The following is a 9,715-nucleotide window of genomic DNA, read 5'->3' as shown; positions in this document are numbered from 1 at the left end:
ATTTTTCAGAGCTCACCGGAGTTCGTTGGTGCGATCGAAGGGGCTCGGATGGGGATGGTGGTTGTGGGGGCGGTGGTGGGGCCTCGTCGAACAAAGAAAACTCAACGCGGGTGGGGGCGTGGGTGGGGGTGGGGGTGGAAGAGGAACATAGGCGGTGGGGCTAGTGGTTCGGCCGGCGGCCCGTGCGGTGTTCTGTGTGGGAAGCACAGTATGTTCCTTGTCAGGAAGGGGAGCAGGGACATCTGCAGTCTAATAGCTGATAGAGCTGGCCTGTACGTGATCGATAAGCTTTCAGTTACTAGCGGCAATACAACACCGTAATTTCCAGCCAGTTCCACTTTCCCGATTTATATATCCTGGTTATGGTGTACCCCTGTTATGTACACTATGATCTCCCTAGTTGTTGTGTGCTCTTGTTATCATGGTTTGGCAATAAACTCTCTATACAGTATATTATGAACCTATCATTTGCCAACTATCCTTATTTCTGGAGCCTATTTTTTGTGTACTTGTGCCAGATTATATAAATGCACGTACCATATTACAGCACACATGAGCTCTCTCATTAGAATCCAGTGATAGCACACAAGTGTTTACAGGGGCGCCCCTATATTAGAATATCATCTGCATTACAAAGACAATCTCACAATTATTTATGTTTTCATGGTTCTTAGATATCATACGCAATTACAGTGAATATCAGAATCCGCGCATCAGAAGAATATTGTGGAACACTGCAATGACTTACAAAATTGGCACCAAGGCATTGAGTGCCATTCTGGGAGCAATGAAACTTGTACACTCCCCACCTGTTGATTCTTGTTCAGAATATCATCCTAATGACTATTCTAACCTCAAGGAGTCAAAGGCAGATGGCCTGTCCTGTTCACCCATCAAGGTGCCTGTTCTAATTTGGCAAGGTTTTATTGATTGCGCATATCTTGCATATGTTGTCTTGCATTTCTTCTACTTTGTTGCACCGCCATCTGCTTAGTTTACTCATCATATATGTCGAGATGCCATGCCCATCCATTATCAATACATATTCCATCTATCATCGTACCATGTTTTTCCACTCAAATGCTGTTCTGGTGCATCAGACATCAAAAAGGAAGAGGGTGATTGTCGAACCTGAAGGAGCACCAGCAAAGTCCTTGAAAAACGTGGTGGTTTCGGATAAATCAGACATCACCCCACTTATATTGGCTGTACAACCAGTGACACAAAACATAAGACCGACTCCAGCAGACTATACCCATACTTCACTAGCCACACCACTAGCCCCACCACATAGGACCTGCACTCTAGCAAAAGGTATACCGATTTCATTTGCCATAGCACCAGCTGTACCACAGAAAAATCCCACTCCAGCAAAAAGTACAGCAAGTCCACCGGCCGAAGACCTATCCCAACTGCAGAGACGGCCAATTCCTCCAGATTGGAACCCCATTCCATTTATTCCCAGTTTAAAAGACAATGCTTTCAATGTTGTTAGGGACTACGTGCATATATTCCGATCATGGGAAGATTATTGTGAAGACAAACGCCATTTTCACATCATCCTGTCCAACTTACGTGTAAGTGCTATTATTCATGGTTATTATTTTCATGTTTTCTACTGATTGAACACATCAATGATTTACATTACATTGTTGTAACTAGGCGAGGGTCAATCTGGATAGTCATGACGAGCAAAGCTTGCTTGTGCTTTTCAAGGAAGCATTGCAGCAGTATCGGTGTTACCTGAGGAAATCACACTTTGATGGCAAGTCTATAAACGAATTTCCGGTGAAGTCTCCTGTGCTAAATTTGGAAGACATTGAATGGAAAAACCTTGTTATGCACTGGTCTCGTTCCTAGGATGAGGTACTGTCTAGGAAATCACATGACAATTTGAACTTCTACTTTTCTGCATGTGCCTTACGGATCTTTTTTGCAGGAAATCTGCTCGAAGAAGAACTCCGGTTTGACAAGAACGGCAGGATATCACAAATATGTCGCCCGCTGCTTTGCTCTTGTTAGTACCAGTTGTCATGTATCACTATACTTGCATACATACCGGGTTCATTATGTGACAGCAGTATGCATGATAGCTTGCTTATCAATCGTTCGCTCCAAATTATCTGATCTGTATGAATGGTTACATTAGTGTAGAATATATCCAATGCCAATGTTTTTTAGCTCTGCATTGCTCTTGTAAGTACATGTTGTCCTTTATCAATGTACTTATAATGACAGGTAGTTGTTCATGTACCATCACTCTACAACTTATTTTCCTTTGCCCTCCATTTTCTACACATCAGATCTATATTTACTCTTACCATAAGGTTGGTACTGAAGAAGTTTAGCTGTGCATTGCTCTTGGCTATACCTTTTGCCTGTATCGCTGCACTTACATTTATAGCTACTTGGTTATGTAGCATCACTCTTCATCTTATCTTAAATATTCTCCATTTTTTCATATATTATCACATCTATATTTACTCTTAACAAACTGTAGAATAAAGGCAATGATTTTGAAGAAGATTCTATGGTAAACTTCTTGAATTGCCCCCCCATCAGCATGGACAAGGCCTTTATAGAGCCTGTCTTCACCAATAATGTAAGTTTGTCCATCTCAAGCCCTCAAACTTTGTTGTATATATTTGGTTAGGCATGACTGCAACAGCTGTTTATTTTTGGTGTTTGCATCAAATTGCTTGTTTAAAGTTTATTATATGTAGTTCATAAACAAAAGTTCGTCCTTTCTCAATTTAAGTTTTCAGTTGTACAACCAAGTTCCTTCTTCATACCATGTAAATTAAACTATACAGAGCAAGTGATCTTCTTTTGCACTACATGTATGCTTCTGTTCTTCATCTGTAATCCAGTGGTGTGGTGAACCTACCCACTACAGCACAATGTCATATTCTGCAATGTCTTAACTATGAATAATGTCATATCATTCTACTGTTATTTAAGCCGTCTCTTTGTTTGCCAATCTGAAATGGTATAAATTGACAGCACACTAACCATTGATACTTATGAGTTCTTGATCTGTAATCCAGTGGTGTCGTGAAGCTGCCAACTCCTTCACAATGTCATTTCCTGCCATGTCTTGACCTGAACAATACCATATTGTGTTAATGCAAATTTAAACTGTGTCACTTTATTCGTCGGTAAGAAATGTGATGAATTGTCAGCACTAATACTTTTATGTGCAAAACCTATCATCTGTCTGCTTTTCTATCTTTCAGAGTGAGGAAGATACAAGTGTTGAACAAGCGCAGTCTTATCATCTCACTCGGCTGCTTGCCTTGCAGCTCCCCAGTAGGGCTAACCTTTCTTCAACTCTATTGAAGTGCTGTCAGTTTTGTATATTATTTTGTTGGCGTGTTTATTTGCACTGGTGGCGATCTTTGATGCCCAGTGTATGTAATCTGCTATCTGCTTGTGCTTTATTATCATAGTGGTGAACTTTGATGCCCAGTGGATGTAATATGTCGTAATTTCTTTATTGTATAGTCTAGGTTTTTTCTTATTCACGATGCTGCAGTTATTTTACTGTATATATATCCTGTCTTCACAGTAAACCATCCAAACCGTAAAATTATGGTACATAATCGGGCCGTCATGCAATCACGATGGAGGTTGGGCCTGAAACATGCCGATCAGCTCACGGGCCGACAGCAGCCCGAAATGAACCCCGGCCCATGATTGTGCGAATCAAATCACGAGCTTTTAACATGCCGAAAAATTGTCTCAGTCCTTCTTTGGCCCAATCAGATATCGGCTGCGAGCAGGCCGGATGCAAACCGGGCCGTAGTTAGGCCCAACTATATGACAGGATTTTAACAGGCTGAAATTAATATAGGGCCGAAATGTTAAACGGGCCGTTAATAGGCCAAAACTAATATCAGGCCGAATTACTAAGTGGGCCTTTAGAAAGTGGGCCCAAAAGCATAGTGTCCGGTTGACAAGCCGAATCTGATATGGGCCATATTTGAGCCCAAAGCATCTTAAAGGGCCGGACCTCATATGGGCCGTAATTTGGCCCAGAACGTGGTAGGCCTTTAACGGTCCGGATCTGATGTGGGCCACTACTAGGCCCGGAGCGTGGCAGGCCATTAATGGACCGGATCAAATATGGGCCATCATTTGGCCCAAAACATGGCAGGCAATTAATGGGCCGGCCTACTAGGGTACTCAAAATCTTGTGGGCCTACAGTTGGGCCGGCCCATTAATGTCGGTGAAATCTCGTGGGCCTTTAGCTGGGCCAGCCCATTATGATCCGCAAGAATCTTGTGGGCCTTTACCTGGGCCGGCCCATTACGGCACACAAAAATCTTGTGGGCCTTTACCTGGGCCGCCCATTATGGCCCGCAAAATCTTGTGGGCCTTTAGCTGGGCCAGCCCATTATGGTTCGCAAAATCTCGTGGGCCTTTAGCTGGGCCGGCCCATTATGGTCCGCAAAATCTTGTGGGCCTTCAGTTGGGCCGGCCCATTTAAACTTGATGGGCCGGTCCACGTGTCAACATATCATAGGCGCGTCTCACCCATTGGATGAGTTGACATGTGTCTCCTCCAGCCAATGATGAATTTACACGTGGAAAATCCCCATGGGTCGTGGCTGTTAACGGGTTATCGGATCGAAAACCCGACCCGATAGCTTAACGGCGTTCTGTTGCGGTGGATGCCACGTGTCGGTCACCCTTGACGAAAGCACTTCTGTGATGCGTGATTTATTGTCATGGAAGTGGACACTTCCGTGATGATAATTTTGGTAATGTCATGGAAAACGTCTACGACAGCACAGGTATGACTATCTTGATTCTGTCATAAATTTGTCATGGATGTACATGCATGACAAAAAAAGCGACCTACTGTGACAAACACGTATCATCACGAAAGTGTATTTTTTTGTAGTGGTAGTCAGGATCGGTGTCTTCCATGGCGTCCTCATAGCGGCGAGGTTCTTCCTCCATCTCCTGGGACAGCTCCCAGAATGCCTTGCCGCCTAAACCGCCGGCCTCATCGTTGTGAGCCATGTTTCGCTCTAAATAGGAAAAAAGTTTGGTCAAAAATTTGGTTATTGTCAAGGAACAAGATCATGGTCTCATCATTTAGGGTTTGTCGACATCGAGGCATCCTAAAAGCTAAGCTTTTATCATTTAGGGTTTGTCGGTGCCGAGGCACCCTAAAAGCCTAAGCTTTCATCATTTAGTTTTTTATCGACACTAAGGCACCCGAAAAGACAAGGTTTTATCATTTAGGGTTTGTCGATGCTGAGGCACCCTAAATGCTAAGTTAAGTTTTCATCAATTAGGGTTTACCGATGCCGAGGCACCCTAGGTTGACTGATATATATGGGTATCTTCTAATAATATACCCTATCAAGAAAAGGGAAGGAGAATTCTAAGTTGGGCCTAATCACTTGGCTCTATTGCCACCTATGGTTTAATGCAGCAAGAATAAAGGGGAAGTTGATCCTACTTAATTAAGTACTAAGATACCCCGACCCATGCATTAGTCGCAAGTACCCCATATGTCCTATTTTTTAGCAAAGTCATGCTAAAATTCCCGGAAAATTTCAGCATGACCTTTGCTGAAAATAGGACATATGGAGTACCCGAATTTTCTGGAATGGAAGTTAATCGATATTCCGGCAAGCTCAAGGGCCTCTGGTCTCCATAAAGCATAAGAGTTCATCGACGCCAACCAACTCATTTATCTCAATTTATATGGTTCAATAGTCTGTAAAAGTAGACCTGTAACTGAAAGAATGAGAAAGTTACTGAGGCTGGAGCATGTTTTCCTGTGTATATAATTACCTACTCCTGTAGTATGGAGGAATACTTGTGTGTATGTTTAAACCTACATAGATCATATTTATCTTCTACTTGTATGTTAATCCAATTAGACAACCAAGGAGTAGTATGCAGAAAACATAATGGACAAGGATACAATGTTCACATCAGCCAGGAGATCTTGATGTTGAAGCTGTCGTATCAGCTGTGAACACTATCCAGTTAGTTATCCCGCAGGAGACAACAGAACAACCCAATAGCAAACAAGACTCCCAAATTCCCACAGCCGACCAACAAAAACTACGAGTAGCCAGCAAGGAACCACTCTGGGACAGCAAAATTCAAACTATCAACTGAACAGGCTTATGCCCGAAAAAGGAAACAAATCAACAGGGAACCTCGACCCTCACCAAGAACCGTCCAGATCCCTCAACAATCTAGCTCAACCATTTAAAGAGGGGGGAATTGCGGAGGCAGCCAAATTCCTGCTGCATCTTGATATGTTATGAGTCGGTTCTTCCAAGAAAAATATCCCGAAGCAATTCTATTCCAGGCACACGACAAAGCAAAGAATGAAATTAAACATTCTTTTCGGTGAAATTATTAATAAACGCCCCCAAATCCTGAAAACCCCTTTCTAGGAAACCTTAGCAGCATTAGAAGCAATTTTCTTTTTCACTTGCAGTACGTATTCTTCATACATATATGTTGTGAAACAAATTTATCCCAAGCAGATTTTAGCATCCATCACACAACAACATTCTGATGAAATTAAGCATTTTCTCAGCGAAATCTTGAGCACCCCCAACAAAAAACTCTAAAATCGGACCCTTCATCCTCAAAATGTGCAGAGGAAACTGAATCCATCGACCCACGAGAGCAGAAGAGAGATAGATAGAGAGAGAGAGAGAGAGGATGTGTTGTTACCAGATTATCTTTGTCGTCGGAGGCGAAGAGGAGGAACTTATCGTCGGAGCAGCAGGTCGGCCGGACTTGAAGGAGAGGCGGCGGAATCCGAGGTGGAAGAAGGTCTCAGTGGCGGGTTCGCGGTGCTCCTCGGCTCGGCTCCGGTCCGGTTCGTTGACGTATCCGACGGAGACGACGTAGACGCTCGTACTAGACTTCTCCGGCCTGCTTCAGTGCTCGACGACGTGGAGACGGAGACGCATCAGGGTGGGGAGGATGGGGAGAGGGAGGCGGCGGGGGCGAGGGGAGGCGGCGCACGTAAGGGCTGCGGGGGCGCGGGGGCGGCGATGTGAAATTGGGGATCGGGGATTGGGGATTTTAGTGGGGGGAGGGATATCAATGGCGCACCACCTAGCGGTGCGCCATTAGTAATTTTTTTGGATAGCAATGGCGCACCACCTAGCGGTGCGCTATTAGTAATTTTTTTTGGATAGAAATGGCGCACCACCTAGCGATGCGCGATTAGTAAATTTTTTTGGATTTTTAGTTGCATTCATTAGTGAATTGGTAAAACATTTATGAATATGAAAAATAAAATAAAATATTTGTTAATTGGTAAAACATTTGTGAATTGGTGAATTGGTAAAACATTCATTTGTGAATTGCTAAAACATTTATGAATTGGTAAAACATTTAGGAAAAGGAACACTGAAAAATAAAATACAAGAATAAATATAAATATAAATTTGTATATCAATGGCACACCTCATTCGGGTGCGCCATAAATACCTCCCCTGGTGCGCCATTACTAACTGTTTTTTTTGGATTTTTAGTTGCATCTAATATTTTTTTAGAAAATGATGGTCAAATTTGAAAACATTTATGAATGTGGAAAAATATCATCAGGTTTCAAAATATTTATGAAAAAAATATGAATATGAAAATATTTATGAATATGAAAAATTATCATCAAATTTGTTATTTGAATTTCTTTGGATTTTTAGTTGCATCTAATAGTTTTTTTAGAAAACTTTTATGAATATGAAAAAATATCATCATATTTCAAAATATTCATGAATTCAAAAAGTGCCGCCCATTTCCATATGTCGAAATACAATCGAGAAATGAAGACTATGATTTAAATACAATCTATCTAAGCTAGCTATCTTTTCACAATCTTCTTGCGCTTCTTTTTGGCAAATGGAGTTCTTGTATTGAACGGACATCCTTTAGGTAGGGTGGTCCTGCTTCTTCTTGTGGTGTATGTCACTTCATCGTCGTCGTCATGTTCCATCTTCGGGTCGCCGTACTTGTCGAAGTCTTGCTCATTGGTGACTCCATCCATTCTGATGATCTTCCTTTTGCCTCTCCCCACGACAACACGACTGGGCTTTGACGGGTCGGTAACGAAGAAGCATTGGTCCACTTGGGAAGCCAGTACCCATGGCTCATTTTTCGTGGTGACGTTTGCGCCCGCGGTCTTGGATTTGGCTTCTGGTATAACCATGGTGGTGAAATACCGGTCTTCTTTTAGGACGCTCTTGGCCCATCTGACATGGAACATCGGGACCTTCTCTCCAGCGTAGCTCAGCTCCCAGATCTCCTCGATCCTTCCGTAGTATCTATACTTGTCGTTACCGGTGTAGGATTCCATCGTTACCCCAGAGTTCTGATAACCATCGCTCTTCATGTCCTTGTCCTCGATGTAGAATGTGTAGTCGTTGATATCGTACGCCTCATAGGTCATCAGGTTGTGCTCGGCGCCCTGTGACAAGGCGAATATGAGTTTTTCTTCCACAGAAGAATCCTCATGTAAAGGGTTAGACAGAAGCTTCTCCTTGAACCAACGCGTGAAACATGAGTTGTGCTCTTTGATTATATCTCCGTCCGTCCTTTGTTGTCCTCGGTCATTGTACGTCTTCTCAATAAAGGTTTTGTGCTCTACCACCCAAGGATCGACCACGTCTATGTGTTGTAGCACGACTAGGTTTGCTCTTTCAAAGACGGCGAGTCGACCCTCGAAGTCGACATGTATTTCGCCGCGACCATCGCGGTGACCCCATCCAGCGAGCCTGCCGAGGTGCCTGTTGACGGGCAGACCAACGGGGTTCTCGATGCCTAGATAATTCGTGCAGTACGAGATGCACTCTTCGGTCAGAAAGCCCCTGGCTATGCTTCCCTCTAGACGTGACATGTTGCGAACTTATCCTTTGATGACACCATTCATCCTTTCGAATGGCATCATGTTGTGCCAGAACGTCGGCCCGAGTTGGATGATATCCTCCATGATATGGACCAGCAGATGCACCATATCATCGAAGAATGCGGGCGGGAAGTACATCTCAAGCTCGCATAGTATCACCACGATCTCTTCCTGTAGCCTTCTGAGTTGCCTCACGCCAACCGACTTCTGAGAGATGAAGTCGAAAAAGTTGCATAGGCCAAATAGTGTTTCATGGATGTGCGCATCCATGATCCCACGGATTGCAACTTGAAGTATCTGCGTCATCAGCACGTGACAGTCGTGAGACATCATCCCGCTAAACTTCTGCTTCGCTGAGTCTAGGTATCTGCTTATCTTCCCTGCGTAACCATAAGGAAGTTTTACTCTTATGAGGCAGGTGAAAAACTGCTCGATCTCCTCCTGACTTAGAATGAAGCACGCGGGAGGGTAGTCATTTCCGGCCTTCTTGGCCTTTTTTCCTTTGCGACGACTTTCCGTGTCCTGCTTCGCCTCATCATCATCATCATCAGCGTGAAGCTCCTCCCTAATGCCAATTGATTTCAAGTCTGCCCTTGCTTTCGGCCCATCTTTGGTCCTCTCTGGCATGTTGAGCAGGGTACCAAGCAGACTCTTGCACATGTTCTTCGTGATATGCATGACATCAAGGCTATGAGGCACACGGAGGATCTTCCAGTATGGCAAGTCCCAGAAAACAGACCTTGTTTTCCATACCTTCAGCAGCGGCTCTGGCACCTTTCACTTCTTTCCCGGCTCTGGGCACTCTTTCCAATTTTTCA

Source organism: Triticum aestivum, chromosome 5A (genome assembly GCF_018294505.1).
Source record: "Triticum aestivum cultivar Chinese Spring chromosome 5A, IWGSC CS RefSeq v2.1, whole genome shotgun sequence".
Taxonomy (NCBI): domain Eukaryota; kingdom Viridiplantae; phylum Streptophyta; class Magnoliopsida; order Poales; family Poaceae; genus Triticum; species Triticum aestivum.
This window is presented reverse-complemented; position numbering follows the sequence as displayed.